We start from the raw sequence: 19,126 nt of genomic DNA on the forward strand, positions 1-19,126 counted from the left end.
TCAAACCAGGGATATGAGACTCCCGATATTTCGACACTATTGCAAGTGCCATGATAAACGCGGTGAGAACCCGTTATTATTTGTTTTAATTATCCACAATTTGATCAATATACGCCCTATGTCCTTCTAGGTCTTCCTCTGCCAGCCTACCAATCATCATCATCTCCTTAGCATTATTCCCTTTTTCACATGGTCCGGTTACCTAACTCTCCGATACCGACCGCGCTGGCATGGTCGACGATTTCCCTCATTCAGCGCTTATCGCTATCGACCGACTTGGGTCGATTGATTCTTTCAAATATTTTTCCTCTCACACAACGTTCCGAGCCGAGGTTTGCGCCCAACTGGGCACCTTCAGGCCTGTTGTCTTAAATTTTGTACCGGGTGGGAGCTCTCAGCGCTTTTGTAAAAACGCCATTTGAAAAAAAAGTTAACTAACCTGAAGATTTGACAGTCCGGTTTTTTTCAGAAGCGACTGCCTGTGTGACTTTCCAACCCGCGAAGGGAAAATCAGCCTAACTTCCGAGACGTATTTCTATGGAGTGAGGAATTCACGATGTTTTCCTTCACCGCTGCGCACGTGATAAACGAAATAATAATATTTGCTACCAATTGTAATTCCGAGTACTTGGGTAGATTTACTAGACTTACACAAACGCTTTTCTGTTCTTCTCGCGCCTACACGGTAAGGCGGCTCACGGTAAAAGTAAGTAGTAACCGGGACCAACGGCTTTACGTGCCTTCCGAAGCACGGATCATCTTACTTTCGGACAATCAGGTCATCAGCCTGTAATGTCCCAACCAAACTAGGGATCACAAAGTAATTTTTGTGATATGTCCCCACCGGGATTCAAACCAGGGGCCTCCGGATCGTGAGTCCAACGCTCAACCACTGGACCACAGAGGCCGTTATTCCAGTCCATTCAGTAAATTAGTTGTTTATGATAAGCCTCGTGAGACGTGGGGGAAGGTCACAGCATGACGTCACAGGCTCCCACGACAGATTGGAGTTACTATGTGGTGTACATTTCGCCAATAATTACCTACCGTTGAGATTACTCCAGAAAATACCGTTGGGTAGTTTCCTAGGTCAAAGATAAATTATTAAATTCTGATTAAGTACTAAATAAAGACAGATCCCAGACCTTTAGAAGGCAAAAAACGTTTTGTTTTATATACTTTATTTATGAATTTTAATAAAGAATAATGTAATTTATTTATTTATTTCCATAATACTTAAACAATATGTTTACAGATATACCCAATGCGACATCGATACATAAATGCGCATAAAATATTTTATAAAACAAAGTATAAATAACATCTAGTACTCACTGAAATAATAAACAATACTTAATAATTATTATTATAATAGACTAACAAAAATACTTATAACTTAAATTTATTTCAAGTATTAATAACTCTTAGACAAAGAGCAGTAAGGACCTCCGGCGGACCTTAATGTAAAATGAAAAGCAGCTGATTGCATTTTGTATTTAAATTCTGTCTCGTAGCGATATTATAATAGAGTAGTTCCAACTAGCCAAATCAATTACCTTTTAATAAACGTCAAAACACAATATTACTTTGGATTTTTTATGAAAAAGCAACCTGTGACGTCATAGAAAAACGTGACAAAATATCGCACTTATTATTACATTTTTCTTTATGAAAATTCATAAATAAGTTAAATATAAAAAATGAAACGTTTTTTGTCACCTTTAGTTTCATTATTTATCTTTTATCTAGGAAAATAATAATATTAAATAGGTACTATATAGGTTATAGGTAAGTATATGTATGTATATAAGTAAGGTTATATTCCAAAAAGAAATACATTTTCAACGGCAATACAAATAAACCCATATTAAAATCCCACTTTATCTCTTAAACATAATACAATCCTCTTACAATACAGCTTATGAATAACAGTAATCTTTATTTTCATCTCTCACACAATACAGCCACCCGTAGACTTGACAATGAGTACTGCGCAGCCTCGAAGGGGGCGGGGGCGACCTGATGACGTCACGCTGAAAGGTCGGGGTTGCTAAGGTCATTGAGGTGACACGAGCCTCCTTCGCGTAGATGTTTTCAAATTGGAGAGATTTTTGTGCGCAAATAATGATAGTTACCTACCTACCCTACCCCGACATTAAATAGGCGTGACCTTATGTATGTATGAATCTTATTGGAATTGAATATTTTTTTAATTTTCCAGTTTAATTTTTGATCTGATCACCCGATTGGCCGAGAGTAAGATGATCTGTGCTTCGTAAGACAAGTTAAGTTGGTGGAGGCGTTTGGGCTAAAATCCCGAGACTAATGGCTTAACGTGCTTTCCATAGCACGGAACTATGTTTTTTATACGCTCCTAATCCAGCATCGTAGATAGTTCATTGTATGTCAGACTTTCCGACTAGACAGAATGAGCCGATATTGTGTGGGTGTATTTGGAAATTCTCTTGATGCGAAGTCTCCCTTGGTCATATGGCGTGGGTAGATCTATTGACTTTATTTGCCGTCCTCTAAAGGGTCTCCCTAGGACTCCATCTCACTACACGACTGTGGTTGCACCACGCATCGGGATTGCTTCAATGAAAGCTTCGTTTCTTGAGGGGGATTGCTTATTGACTTGTTATTTATATGGTAAGTACATTACATTTTTATGCGCGTACGCGATCGTTGGTAGTGTCGTGAGCTGAGATAGAAAACGCAAATCACCAATTGTGGTCGAACGCCAATTTCCAAAATACAGGCTTTGCCTAGTTTGGAGATTGGAGTCTAAAAATTAGTTTGTGCAAATACTAATCTAGAGTATAAATTACTATAAAATTGAAGTTTGTAATTGTTTAGTTTTGTGCAAATCTCTTTTATAAATAAACGAATTTTTACTTTAAAAAAAAAAAATAGAGAGTATAGACCAGGACCGGAAGAACGTCCTCGGGGTTGCCGTTGTTGAATATTATTTTATGGGTGCGTTCACATTGGCGTAAACAATAGGTAATTATCACGTTAAATCTGAACAGCGTCATGTATATTTTTTTAGGGAACGTAGCCTGAAAGTCCTTCATTCCGGCAAAAAAATTGCCACAAAGAAGGAAGCTTGTGTTATTATCCACCCGCTGTAGTATAGTTACGCTTTATCGGACTTTTCTCTTAGGATTTTATCCGTGGGTGTATAAAGTGTCGCCTACGCCTTTCCTACTGAGTAGTGTTCGTAAGTTTACTTTAACTGATTGGCTAGGTGAGTTTCGAAGGCAGCTTCTCAATGAGGATAAAAACTAGAAGCTTAAATGTAGGTGGCAGCACTGTTGAGTGTTCCTAAATTTTGCCAGTTCTCCATACTGTCCAGCTAAAATTCATATTTACCTAGTTCCTATAGAAAAATGTATACTGTTTTTTTCTGTTGCCTAATTAATGTTGCAGCAGTGGGAACTGCTGGGCAAAGGCCTCCCCGTAAGATGTAAGATGTATACTGTTACTGGCAATAAATTTACTTTATTCTTATTCTTTTCGTAAATGCAGTAATTTGGCTGCCCTATGGAAACCAACAGTTTTCACTTTCCTCAGTTATTCCAGGCTTTTGCGGGTAAATCTAGGTCGACCGCCCACCACATTCTGGGGGCGAGTTGCTTACGTAATAACATGAGACATTCAACCAAAATTCTTCAACATTTAGCAATGTACTATGACGGCCTTTGTGGTCCAGTGGTTCAGCCATGTACTCACGATCCGGTCCCGGGTTCGAATCACATTATGATCCCTAGTTTGGTTAGGACATTACAGGCTGATCACCTGATTGTTCAAAAGTAAGATGATCCGTGCTTCGGAAGGCAGGTTAAGCCGTTGGTCCCTAATTACTGATGTAAGTAAGTAGTCGTTACATGAGCCATGTCAGGGGCCTTTGGCGGCTCAATAGTAACCCTGACACCAGGGTTGATGAGGTTGGTACTCCACCTCACGACCCACACGATAGAAGAGAGAGAGACACTACTTACTTACTGAGTACGTAGACGTTACATGAGTCATGTCAGGGGCCTATGGCGGCTCAATAATTACCCTGACCAGGGTTGATGGGGTTGGTACTCCGCCTCACAACCCACACGATAGAAGAAGAATGCCTTGTAGCCTTGGGATATATTTAATTGAAATTTTATTTTTATTTAAGGGTTGTTATTCTATGCATTAAGTATGATCATAAGGAATTCTTTGTCATAACACTGAATAAAAAATAATATAGAATGGTAATTCTCCGCCCCGCACCAATTAGTATCGTGCGCCGACCTAACCCCCTCTGGATCTTACTTTAGTACCTAAGGCGCGCCCTCGCTCGCACTTACACGTCAGGTAGCACGCGGTAAGAATGAAATTTTTGTAGGGAGTGTCCTGGGTGTAGTCATGTAGGTATTACTTAAGACGAAATAAAAAAGTTTTGAATTTTATTTAATTCGTCTCCCTCCCCATTGTCCGCTTACCTAACCTGAAGATTTGACAGGTCCGGTTTTTTACAGAAGCGACTTCCTGTTTGACCTTCCAACCCGCGAAGGGAAAACCAGCCCAATACAGGTTAGGTTACGTTATCATTTTACTTGATTAAGTTGTCTAAAAACCCTAATTGCATACTTCCTGCAAGGGTGGACAAACTAGAAGGACTTATATTGACCAAATTTGGAGATGTCCTTAGAAAAGGTTCAGTACAATCTACTCTGAATCGGCGTGCGTGTATGAAGCGATTGATGAATGTGGAGGAAGCAAGAGAAGTGTGTCAGGATCGAAGCAAATGGAATTCTATAGTCTCTGCTTACCCCGATGGGAAATAGGCGTGAGTTTATGTATGTGGATAACCTCTAAAGAAAGTCGTAGAAGATATGGTACCCATCCTTTGTCCAACAGTAGAACACTTTAAGACAAGACTTTAAGAAGCTAGAACGGAAGAAGCAAGTGGTAACTAACAAAGATCTGATGTTTTCTTTAAGAAAACGACAGACAGTGGTTTCTCATTACAGCTTTAAGGTTCAAGCAAACGTAATTGCCAAAATACCGCTACATACTCTGTAAATGATGCCTATTCTTTGTAAATATCCGACAATAACCTAAGAAACCCGATCCACGACGAAAAACCACTCTGAAATCCGCCATTGAGTACGAATGAAGCTTCATTCACAAGCGTTTGTTTACATCAAATGGCCTCGGCATTGCTGCGGCAATCGATAGAGCCTCGCGAATGTCAAGTTTGACGGGGAAAGGGGGTGCGGGAGTTGCGAGGGGATGTCAGGGGGCCGCGGGGGGACTGCTGACGTCATACGCCCACGCGGCGGTCGCGGGCGGGGTCGCGAGACTAGCCTCGGAAAATGTCTAGAGGATGAATTCTGAGTTAGGGCTTTGGTTCGTTATGTAAGTAGAAAAATGTAGATGGTTATTGATCTAACAGGCACCTAACATAAACAGCCTACTATGTCCCACTGCTGGGCACAGGCCCCCCTCAATTAACCGGAGGGGGTATGGACAAGCACCTACCTACTTTTTATTATTAACTGAAGAATGCTTCACTTAAGATAAATAAAAGTGTAATTTTATTTAAGTAACTCCGTAAACGTATAGAGGTCCTTTCGATAAATATGTACACTCAATTATTGGAGGCTTTTTGGCGGGAAACGGGAACGGGACAGTTGCTTTCTTCGTTGAATAATCTAAATAATTAATACGAAGTGGTGTTTTGTGGTTAATGATCGCATTAAGTTAGTCGGAAGACATTCGCGAGTGTTATTATATTGGAGTATTCAATAAACAAAGTGTATCTGCCTATTTTCGCTTCGTGTCAGGAAGCCGCTTCATAACTCAAAAGTTTATGCGGACTTTTGAGTTAATTCGTTTGGGGTTCGGAGTAGGAGTCTACTCCGAGGGTGGGGGCTTAGGTTTCATCATCATCACCTTTCATCATTTCATTAATCATCAAGAAAAAAAATACGTCAGACATGGCTGTATGGGCATAGTTCCCTTTGCCTTACCCTTCGGGGAAAACAAAAACAAAAAAAAAAAAAATCAATTATTGGAGCTGATCACACCATCTAAGTTTATTTTAAGTTATAAGCACCTGTCATTTTCTTATCCGCCGAAAAGAAAAGGGACGGATGATTGACAACTGTTAATTTTATAATGAAAGAACGAACGAAAATGACAGTTTTAGGATGTGTCTGCAGAAATCAGGGCCATTGTACCATAGAGCAACACAGTATAAACTCACAAGTAATAAAAATAAAAAAAAATAAAAAATATTAAGTACAGCAAAAAAAGCAAAACGAGCATTTTTATTAAAAAAATACGTTTTGGATAACTCAATCTTTAAATAGAATCTTCTGGAATATAATGGAATAGGAAATTATGAATAAGTACTTATTTCTAAATTCAAAATCTTCATAAGAGATAGGATTTAGCTCAGGGATTTAGCGTTCCAAAATTGGAAATGCCTTTGCAAAAATAGTAATTCTAAGACTATAGTATTACTGTACTACAGCAGAGGGTTTATTTTGCAGAAATAGCAGACGTGGCGTGACATTAAAAATACATTTAGTGGGACATAAAACCTTCTATTTTTGAAGTCGGAACATAATATTAATAAGTATTAATAAGTAACATAATAAATAAGTGTGAACATTTTATGTAATTTTATAATTTTATGTACTTAACCACCTATCTCTAAGTTTTATTCTGCAATAGTTTTAGTTTTCGTTTGATTTTTTCATACCATTTAAACGTTGTTGTGTTGTATTAGTTAGACGATTTATGTTTTTTCTTTCTTAAATTTTATTTTCAATTATTATTGTTCTTTTTAAGCTCACTTTAGATTATACTTTTTATTATCAGTGTTGTGTGCATCTATAATTGGCAGGCATACCGGAACTTTTCCTTTGTGTATTTTATATTGTGTGTTTGTGTATGTACTGCTGTTGATGTACCATAGTAAATAAATAAATAAATAAACATAATATTATTATACTTCGTGAGGAAAAGGAGGAAACCTATCATGTATTGCGCCGGATATGTGTGTGAGTGTTTGTGTGTGTATGTGTGTTATACCTGCCTAATTCGGTCTCTGTCTCAGTTGGATCGACAGTCGCTTCTGTAAAATGCTAAAAACAGATACAGGTTCTTCCGAAAAGTACGCACTGTTAGCATTCCAGTTTTGTATGGAAAAGGTTTTCGACTAGTCAAATCAGTTACTTTTTACTAAACGTCAAAACACGAAATCACTATGGAATTTGTATGAAAAAGCAACATGTGACGTCATAGAAAAACGTGATAAAATGTCCCACTTATTATTACATTTTACAAAATTAAAATTCATAAATAAGTTAAATAGAAAAAAGAAAACGTTTTTTTCACCCTTAGATCTGTCTTTATTTCATAATCAGAATATCATAATTTATCTTTGACCAAGGAAACTTGAAACTACCCAATTGTAATCACTATTACAGAACAGGTACGGTCGACTTTTGTTTTGTTTATTTTGAAAAATTCCGAGTCAATATAGAACGGTAACCCCCCGCAATAATTCGTATCGGGCGCCGGTCTCACCCCCTCTGGGTCTTTAAATCTTAAATGGCCATAAGACGCTAAGGATTAAGGGGGAGAGAGATTGCGTCTCGCTCACACTTACGCGATAGGCAGCATACGGTAAGAATGAGATTTTTGAATGAAGTGTGTGTGGTGATAGATAGGTGGTGAGCCGTATCGCTATCTACAATGGTCGCACGAACTACGCATCATGCTATATCGCGAAAGAGATAGAAAATGCGCCCATTCCCTTTTATTATTTCATATTTATAAGGACAATCGCACTCAAGACCCACGCGTGTAATGTCCTTATTCAAAGGCAAAAGACAATTTTCAGGATCGTTCTGGCGGTTTACCAAATTGTGTTTTTAGCCTTTTCGTAACGTCGCATTTTCCTGTTGCTGAAATATATGGTCTAAGTCAAAGGCTCTTGACTAAAAGTTAACACAACAGCCCGGACAATCCATACAAAAATCTTATTCTAATCGTGTGCCGCCCGCGCTAGTGCGAGCGACAATTTTTTTTTTTTTATACAAAAAACCTCGTTTTACACAGACATATTGACGTTGTAGTACACACGCATTTGTGTGTGTGACGTCTGACGTCCATACGATTGAAGACTAAAGTAAGCCCGAGGGGGTGAGGTAAACCTAGCTCAGACGCTGGTGGGGAGCGGAGAGTTACCGTTCTATACGTAGTATAATTCCTTATTCTATGGAGTTGCATGTTGGATGCTCCATACCCCTCTAGTTTACTGGATTTTTTTTATAACTAGTCATGGTAGTATGTTCCTCTTTGTCTGGCCTAGTAATTAATGCATTTAGCGGCAAATCTACATTAAATAACATAAAAAAGGAAATATTGTTCTTACAATTTAGACCACGCGCCTATGGCGGGCGGCATCGACCGAGCCGGGCGGCATGAATGGCGTTCTGACGTCACTACATCCCCCCACCCCTCGCTCGGTAGTGGGGGAACCTTGAACTTCCGCATCGATCGCTCTTGCACTTGAATTGCAACCGCCGGATGATACGGACTGCTTTTTTTTCTATCTTTATATAGAGAGCAGATATTTTTTTGCGGACAGATGGATTTAAGAGTTTTTGTTTTCTTGGTTGGGTGTGGCAGGTTTTTAGGTTTATTCGCAGTTTTTCAGCTGTTTCTTTTGGTGCAAAAAAATGTTTTATTGCAATGTATTGTATAGAACATTATGAAATGTCTTCTTTTAGTGTGTGGCGTCCTTTTATAATTCATATTACATTCTATACTATTCTATGAATGACGTAACTTCTCAATCGGGGAGTGTCGGTTGGAACCCCGGTTTTCACTAACACAGTTGGCTTGACTATTATAGACGGCGATACTGCTAGCGCCTATCACATTGATTTAACAGAAAGCTCGGTGAGGTGTGGGTGGTACGTACTTAGTTCATGTACCTCTGACTACCCCAATTGGGATATAGTCGTGAGCTTTATGTTACACACTTATTTTCATTTCTCGCTCCATCTTTTATTATTCAGCAATTTGCCTGAATTATATACAGGATGGCCCAGAAGTTCACGTTCAAAATGAAAAATTAGATAGAGCGGCTTATTAGCTACCAGAAACACCCGCATGAATCACACCATGTACGTTCAGCAATTATTTACGGTTTAGGAGATATGACCCATTTTGTACCTTTTTCTAGATTTTCTACCTTACTTCAGAAATAATCATTTTGTCGCTATTCCTTTCTTAATAATTCTTTTATTTTACTTCATAACTATGGCTAAAGATATGTACCGCTAGGTGAAAAAAAGAAAACAGTCAAATCAAAGATAAAAATAAAGTTATTGGCCACCCTGTATATTATGTATAATGTTCCCTATAGCTATCCCAATCCTGTGGGCGTACATAAAAGTTACGATATGACGTCATCAGTGATCTTATTCAAATGACTATCTGCTCTCCGACATCATTTTTTGTGTCCTACTGTAGATTTGCCGCAAATGGCATTAACTACTTGGCCGGACAAATGGGACGCGCTAAGAGCTCTCACCCTGTAAAAAAATTAAGACAACAGGATTGACAGTGCCTAGTTGGGCGCGAACCTCTCAGCCCAGGGCGTCGTCTGTGAAGATTATATTTGAAATATTTAATCGACCCGAGTGGGTCGATAGCGATAAGCGCTGAATGAGAGAGATTTACTTTCCAATTTATAAAATTAGTATGGATTTAGGTTATTTGGTTGCCTGGAAGAGATTGAATTTTAGTATGTGATGTTTTTGTGTCGTTCTGTATCCTGTTTGTGTGTATATTTTTTTTTTTAATGTCGTATCCATCTTGGTACATACGTACGTACTGAAAAGTATCGGCGTCTGAAGGACGTAATATACGATCCCGCCGACCCGATTACTCTAGTCATAGAGGCAGCCAATCAGCTCGCGACACCAAACTCTTCAGGACCCCGATACCGACCCCGCCGGCGTGGTCGATGACTTCCCTCAATCAGCGCTTATCGCTATCGACCCACTAGGGTCGATTAATTCTTTCACATATTTTTCCACTCAGACGACGTTCTGAGCCGAGGTTCGCGCCAAATTGGGCACCCTCAGGCCTGTTGTCTTAAACGTTGCACCGAGTGAGAGCCTTTAGCGCTCCCTATTTGTCCGGCCAAGTAGTTAATGCCATCTGCGGCAAATCTACAATAAGTCATGTCAAAAAAAAAGATCATGACGAGTTGTGACAAAATCACTTCGAATGACGATTCACGATACGTCGTCGCGACTGGTCATCGTCTGACATATTACGTCATTCGCGTGACACGATATTGTGACACGAATACACGGATGTGGCTTCATATTAATTGTAAAGGAATTTCCTTTGTTTACTTTCCTACACGTTTTATTTTCGTATTACATAATTGTTGCTGGCAACACAAGTATGAAATAATAATATTTTTTTGTATGACAATTTTTGTACGAATCGAACGGCCGGCAAAAGTGTATACGTGTATTTTGATAACAATTTAATTAAATAGTGACAAGTAACAATCTGGTGTTTTGCTGCAGTTGGAATTAGAACCGTCTACTACACATACAGTCCACACACACCAAGAGCCGAAAAATAATGAATAAAAATGAATCATGTACGACCTCCGTGGTCCAGTGGTTGAGCGTTGGGCTCACGATCCTTTTTTTTTTTTTTTGTCGTGACTTATTGTAGATTTGCCGCAGATGGCATTAACTACTTGGCCGAACAAATGGGGAGCGCTGAAGGCTCTCACCCGGTACAACGTTTAAGACAACAGGCCTGAGGGTGCCCAGTTGGGCGCGAACCTCGGCTCAGGGCGTCGTCTGAGAGGAAAAATATTTGAAAGAATTAATCGACCCTAGTGGGTCGATAGCGATAAGCGCTGAATGAGGGAAATCGTCGACCACGCCGGCGGGGTCGGTATCGGGGACCTGAAGTGTTTGGTGTCGCGAGCTGATTGGCTGCCTCTATGGCTAGAGTGATCGGGTCGTCGGGATCGTATATTACGTCCTTCGGACGCCGATACTTTTCAGTACCGTCCCTAAGCGGAATGTACTCGGAAGCCGCAACTACCAGGGGATTTGGGTGGTGCGGAGCAGAATCGAAAAAACGTTTGGAAGCTAATTTGAGCCATTGGGCAATGGTTGGCAGACCTAGGTCAATGTGCAGATTTTCATTGCGAAGGAACCACGGAGCTCCCTGGCTTTCCGCATGAAACGATTTTGTATTACCTGTAGACGATGAATTTGAGAGGGACTCGCGTGAGCGAAAACTACCCCTGCATAGGTCATGATCGGACGGAGGCTCACGATCCGGAGGTCCTGGGTTCGATTAGATATCACAAAAAATACTTTGTGGTCCCTAGTTTGGTTAGGACATTACAGGCTGATCACCTGATTGTCCGAAAGTAAGATGATCCGTGATTCGGAAGACACGTTAAGCCGTTGGTCCCGGTTACTACTTACTGATGTAAGTAGTCGTTACAATAGTAACCCTGACACCAGGGTTGATGAGGTTGGTACTCCACCTCACAACCCAATCGATAGGGGGTTTTCGTTCGAAGGGTTTCCTCACGATGTTTTCCTTCTGTTGTCCTAATCAAAGTAATAAGCGAAATTAGTGCGTCAAGTAGTACGGAATTATACTCCGTCTTCTCTGTCTACCCCAAAGGGAAAATATGCGTGATTTTATGAAAACTTGTATGTATATGAATATGTACATGAGAACATGTATGTCACATGATATCTTTTTTTCCTGTTTGGCCGTGTCAACATTATTATCAGTTAAATGTGGTTTTAATGACAGCGCGTTGTATGTAGGTAGGAAGTCACTGGTTTACCTTATATGGGTAAAGTATGAGTATCCTCCTTGGTAACGGAGTCTTCTTATTGATAACCATAGAGCAACACGGACCTCCTTGCACCTGAGGGGAACCTGGTCCCTTTTTGCAACAAAAACTGAGGATGAAAGCTGCCTATTTCTCCCATCAGGGAGGTGAAAAGGGGGAAACCTTTGTCTAGAAAATTCGATTGATCTTTCAATCAGGGACTTTTCATGATTCCCGATGGGGACATTGTCGATATCACTTTATGAGACTGTCCTCTGTTTGGTAAGGACATTGTAGGCTTGGATCACCTGATTGTCCAAAAAAGTGAGATGATTCAGTGCTTCCGAGGGGACCATTAAGCCTTTGATCCCGCCCGACTATACCCCGCAGTGGAGCCGTGTGGATGAATAAGGGGAGGCCTGTGCCTAGCATTGGGATAAATATAGGCTGTTTATCTTATGTTTATGTTTATGGCTTTTCGGCGGGAAACGGGAACGGGACAGTTGCTTTCTTCATTGAGTAATCTAAATAATTAATACGAAGTGGTGTTTTGTGGTTAATGAACGCATTAAGTTAGTCGGAAGACATTCGCGAGTATTATTATATTGGAGTATTCAATGAACAAAGTGTATCTGCCTATTTTCGCTTCGTGCCGGGAAGCCGCTTCATAACTTAAAAGTTTATGCGGACTTTTGAGTTAATTCGTTTGGGGTTCGGAGTAGGAGTCTACTCCGAGGGTGGGGGCTTAGGTTTCATCATCATCACCTTTCATCATTTCATTAATCATCAAGAAAAAAAATACGTCAGACATGGCTGTATGGGCATAGTTCCCTTTGCCTTACCCTTCGGGGAAAACCAAAACAAAAAAAAAATGTTTATGTTTACAAAAGTTATTTTTATTTACTTACAGCTATTTCCACTGTTTACCTTGCTCCAAACACGTCATGGCCGTGTTATTTTTTTATCGAAGGCCGGCGCGGCTCGGCTCTGAGAGGATAGATAAAGGTGGCGGCGACGCGCCCTCTCGCACGTAGCTACGCTGCATTATTATATGCGCAGGCGCTGGTAAACGGCAAATGGCCCTTGTGGTTTTATTTCTATATACATCTCATTCATCTCATTTATACATCTCATTTATATACTGGGTGTTAGTGACATCGGAACAAATACTGAGGGGGATGATCCTGAGTTAATATCAAGTGGATAGTGGTGGTTTGTGGTATATACTAGGCTTATACATATTTCCGAAATAAGAGTAAGGCAGATCTAGAAGGATGTCCTCATCATCATCATCAGCCCATTAACGTCCCCACTGCTGGGGCACAGGCCTTTCCTATGGATGGATATGGAGATCGGGCCTTAAACCATCACGGGGGCCAATGCGGATTGATGGTTATTAACGACTACGGTCTAGAAGGACGTACATTGACCAAACTGGTGATGACATTGGAAAAAGTTGTACGATATACTTATACTATGATGTCACGATTGATGAATATGGTGGAAGCAAGAGAAGTGTGTCAAAATCGAAGCAAATGGAGTTCCATAGTGTCTGCCTACCTCGTTGGGAAACAGGCTTGAGTGTATACGTAGGTATATTACTGAATCACCCAAATGAAACTAGTGTTAATGCAACAAAATTGGGGTAGTCAGAGGTATAACCATCGCAAGATGAACTAAGTACCCACACCTCACGCGCTTTCTGTTAGACCAACGTGAGTGGTGAGCCGTATCGCCGTCTATAATGGTCGAGCCAACTGTGTTAGTGAAAACTGCACTTAAGATAAATTAACATAATTAATTAGCAGTCTATGCTGCGCGAGCAACTTCGTTGGGTGTCGCAATTTGATTGTACTTGTCTTTAGTATAAGATTTACTAGTATAATAATATGTGGGATTAATGTCGGGGCAAACCCTTTTAGGGTTTTCCGATGTTAACTATTTAAAACGTAGCATTAAATTGTATCTATGATAAATAAATAAAAATAAAATAATAAATAATAATTCATCGGTGCAAGTCCGCTACCGGGGATCGAACCGGCGGCGCTCCCCGTATGAGAAGCAAGTCGGAGTGCTAGTGCAAGGCCTGTTGTCTTAAACGTTGTACCGGGTGAGAGCCTTCAGCGCTCCCCATTTGTCCGGCCAAGTAGTTAATGCCATCTGCGGCAAATAGAATAGAATAGAAATAGTTTATTATGAAAGGACGCCACACACAAAAAGAAAGACAACAATATCATATCTTATTTCCACTAAAACAATTACAAAAAAGCAAGAAGGATGTTAGTCGAAATGATCATAAGGTGGTGGTGGACGTCCTGAGATAAAAGGGCCTCACTCAGCACAAGTCGCGGCGCGAACCACGACGCTGATATTATGTGGACCCTATTGGGTGACGCACGAACATCGCGTTCCATAAACATGATGTGTTAATGGTGTAAATACATCTACAATAAGTCACGTCAAAAAAAAAGTGCTAGTGCAAGGTTAAACCAATGGTTCGATAAATAAAATAGACACTCCCTAGGTTTATGTAATCATAAAGATAGTGGTATCAATCGATGGGAGCAGTTATGATAAACATGATAAGCCGCGGTCACAATCCACTGTTTTTTAATAATAATGACAAAATAATTTTTATCAGTGAAATGTATTTTGGAACTTAAATACCATGACATGTAATTTATTTATTGCAACACACAACAGGACATTAGCAATAAATTATAAAATATACAATTACAAACAAAAATGGTCAGTCAACATCCCAAACAGGGTGCGTTGACAGCATGCAAAATCATATAGCAACTAAAAAGAGAGGTAATCGTTGAAACTTAATCTTCATCAATTCAGGGCTCATGTCATGTCGGGACTATATTTATCATCATCTCCCTAGCGTTATCCTGTTTTCACGGGATCCGCTTACCTAACCTGAAGATTTGACAGGGCCGGCTTACAAAAGCAACGCAAGCAAGCAACAAGCAAGCAAGCAAGTTTACAGAAGTGACTGCCTGTCTGACATTCCAACTCGCGAAGAGAAAACCAAGCCCAATTCAGGTTAGATAAATAAAATAATAATAATAATATATATATGTATTATATTTTAATATATATTTTGGCAGTATCGGTAGTGCGAATAGGTATTTGTATGTAGTAGTAGTATGTCTCATCTTAGACCATGTCGTCACTTACCATCACTTTGTACCTATCTACCTCGCAAAGGACAAAAGCGTGAAGTTTCCCACCGGATATAATAAAAAAATCAACATGTTATAAAATAATAAAATGTTAAAGGAATTTCGTTAATCTTCAGATAAATCAATTACATTTTACATTATTATCTATTATCTTGTTATTTATTCGTCCTATTATATTATATCGAGTGGTAATAAGATTATCTTATCTTATCTTATCTGTGACGTGTTGACTGAATGCGGTCTGCGCACGCGGCGTATTCGTGATGGAAACGTTGAATGATGCATCGATTTAGTCTAGAACATTGATTTAAAGTGTAAAGTACACACTAAGTTCGGTCACGAGCACTAATATCTATACACTTTGAGACCATGTCACATTAACTTTTTTGACAAATTAAACCGTAAGTATCATTAAATGTCAAATATGTTAGTGCGACAGGGTTCTAAAGTGGGTACATGATACATGATATTACTCATGATTGTAAATTTGTGTTTTTTTTTGGTATTATGGCAACACCAGAGAAAAATCTCTCTGTCTTCTACCATACAACGTGATAGCGACGGGTGTTGCTGTATCTCTAACTTTGTTAATTTAAACAATTTAAAGTTTACAGTCCACATTTATAAATTTAAGCATTCGTTTTAATTTACTTATTACCAGGCACGCGATATTATGTTACTATAAGTCTAGAATATGAATATGAAGTTGATTTGGACACGTTGAGCGGATGAATAGGATTACAAAAACAATATATAAAGCGAATGTTGGTTGTAGAGCTGACAGAGGACCTAGAAGGACGTAAGTACATTGACCAAATTGGAGATGTCCTTAGAAAAGGTTCAGTAAGCATGTATGTACCTACACAGCTTCTCAATAAATGTTTCTTGTTTCTTTGTTGTTTAAGATCTACTCTGAACCGGCGTGCGTGTATGAAACGGTTGATGAATGTGGAGGAAGCAAGAGAAGTGTGTCAGGATCGAAGCAAATGGAATTCGATAGTCTCTGCTTGCCCCGGTGGGAAATAGGCGTGAGTTTATGTATGTATGTATGTAGTAGGAGCCAGACACAGTCCGCGAGCTCTCTCTCTGACAACTTAGCGGCTTACAAAAGTAAGAAATGAAATGAAAAATTGTCATAGAGGCTAGAAACTCTTAAGCTGACCACACTGCAAAACTCAGGAAAAAATCTTATGAAGAGAGGCTAGAAACTCTTAATCTGACCACACTGCAAGCTCGCAGGGAGCGTGGAGATTTAATAGAGACATACAAAATCTTAAACAGTTACTGACGTGGACAACTTTGAAGCGTTATACTTGTTCAATCATTACACCAATCTAAGAGGTCATACGCTCAAACTCTGTAAAAGAATTTCAAACAACAACCCCCATAAGCACTTCCTGACTAACAGAGTCGTAGCAGCGTGGAACGGGCTACCACAGGACGTGGTCTCCGCTTCTAGTGCCAACACCTTCAAAAACAAATTGGACAATTATCATAAAACAGAGAAAGGAAAACACAACCGAATAGTTGAATACAGGAACTTATCAGTGAAAACTGCCTGCCTGAGTTAATAACAATAATAATAACAGTATATAACAGTCCCGTCTATTTATATATATGAGGTATGTAACTTTGTAAAACTTCACCCACAGTTTTATACCAAACACAAAGATACAATTCACTTTAATACACGGTATCCGGAAAGATTAATATTACCAAAAATGAGAACTGAGCTTATGAGTAGAAACAGCCATGTCATGTCCGTTAGAATTTTTAATAATCTGCCTGAGTCTTTAAAATCACTCCAATTTAACAATTTTAAACGCGCACTGTCCTCGTGGCTAACGGAAAAGTGTTTCTACTCAGTGCAAGAATATCTAAGTAAGAAAAATAATTGAGAGTTTTCTACCCGCATCGTATTTGCACTTTGTTTTATTGTTTTATTATTTGAACTTTGACTTAACATTGTTGAATGAAAAATAATTTTGTTATACTTCTATTTTTATTGTATTACTTTTCTATAATTTTATTGACTTTTATTAATTTGAATTTGGTGAATGTGAATTAATTAAATGACATTTATTTAAATCTGTACAACAGCTAATTTCATAGTAGGACCTTTGTATGACACTTTTATATTTATAAATTTTGCATGATTTATGTAATCTAAATGCACGGTAAACTATATTTTTTGTAACATCTGTCACACTGCATTTATGGCAAATAAAGAATCTTATCTTAATAAATTTGATAGGTATATCGATGGAAGTGATGTTTATAGCGCTCAGCACATTTAGTCATGTTGTGACATACAATAATAATTATATAAGGCACTGACAAATACTTAATTACAAAAATACTTATCTATATAAGACTCCGAGGGGGTGAGGTCCTCGCCAGCCATGTTTAAATCCCATGTAATAGGGGGCGAGCCTGTTGCCATTCTGGAAACCGTGTTATTTTATTATCTATCATCATCACCATCATCATCAGCCCATTTGCCCCACTGCTGGGGCACGGGCCTTCCCTGGATGGATAGGGAGATCGGGCCTTAAACCATCACGCAGGCCCAGTACGGATTGATCGTTCTTAACGACTGCTAATGCAGCCGGGACCAACGGCTTAACGTGCCTTCCGAAGCACGGAGGAGCTCGAGATGAACTTATTTGTTTTTTGTGGTCACCCATACTATGACCGGCCTTTGCGAAAGTTGCTTAGCTTCAATAATCGCAGACCGAGCGCGTTTACCGCTGCGCCGCCACCGAGCTCCTCCAAACACCAAACCAAACAAAACATTAATTCACACTCATAACGTTGGATTCAGTGGTTTAAAGCCCGAACCGGGGTTCAAACTCGTAACCCTACGATGTCACGCGTTCTCTGAACTGGGCTATCACGGGTTCGATTCAAAAGTAGGTTATTGCTTAAATTAGCATCGGTTAAAGCCGGAAACTAAATATAGAAATTGCGTATTTTCCCAAATTGACACCCGACATGATAACGGGCATCGTCCTTCGCCCCTTGTGGGTTCCAGCGATCCCAACGACCCCAGTCGACCCCGTTAGTCAGTGACACGCTTTATTTATAAACTTGATGCTATTTTTAAACTTTCTACGGTCGATTTTTGTATCTCCAACGTTTTTTGGTGGCGCCATGATATAATGAATACTTATTTTGCTAAGATGTTTCATGATGATTGGATCTGTCCATCCTGATTAGAAACAAGGGCGTGATTATGCGGTTATGTACTGTTTATTCAAATCAAAATTAATTTATGTAGTAGAATCAAAATAATAATCAGAATTTAGACAAGAATAAGAATTCAGAATTCTCTGTTTACCCCGGTGTGAAATGGGCGTGACTTTACGTATGTAATTAGAATTCAGATTTTACAATATTTTCTGTTTTTATTATAAGTTATAATATTTCCTGTTCTTCAATTCAAAATTTAATTCAGAAATATATTTATTCAGTAGGTAACATAGTTACACTTCGAATATGTAATTCATCTAAAATCGCAATATAGCAATTTGTTTGCATTGCGCACTTACTGTACTATGCGCAAATGTTAAATTGCAATATTGCTAATATAGATATTATTCTGAATAAAGATATTTTTGAATTGAATTTGAATTGAAGAACAGAAAAGCTTACGATCGTAAACGCACTATCTGAAAAATACAATGTCGCTATCGTTGCACTCGTATAAGCCATACACTATTTCGTCAAGCGTCCCATCGGCCCATTAGCTCAGTTGGTTAGAGCGTCGTGCTAATAACGCGAAGGTCGCGGGTTCGATCCCCTCATGGGCCACGTTTATTTTTGCTTTTTTTAATGAGATTAGTGGAAAATTTATGGATTTGTTTTTAATCAGCCATGCCAAGTACGTTTATAAAGTCATAACAAAACTATAATAATAGTATATTTTTGTCCTTGCTTTGTTTTTGTTAATTAAGATTATGAGAAATAAATACAAATGTAATCGACCTGAATTGAGTGGAATTTGGAATGCATGACATGGGCACATACTTAAGTATGA

General features: G+C 39.1%; 1 non-coding gene across 1 annotated transcript; it reads left to right on the forward strand.

Annotated features, from left to right (window-relative positions):
• The first annotated feature begins 18,826 nt into the window (after positions 1-18,826).
• Positions 18,827-18,900, forward strand: Trnai-aau (transfer RNA isoleucine (anticodon AAU)). Its single transcript has one exon. It is a non-coding gene; the product is annotated as a tRNA-Ile (tRNA).
• The last annotated feature ends 226 nt before the right edge of the window (positions 18,901-19,126 follow it).

Source organism: Pectinophora gossypiella, chromosome 1 (genome assembly GCF_024362695.1).
Source record: "Pectinophora gossypiella chromosome 1, ilPecGoss1.1, whole genome shotgun sequence".
NCBI classification, from domain to species: Eukaryota; Metazoa; Arthropoda; class Insecta; order Lepidoptera; family Gelechiidae; genus Pectinophora; species Pectinophora gossypiella.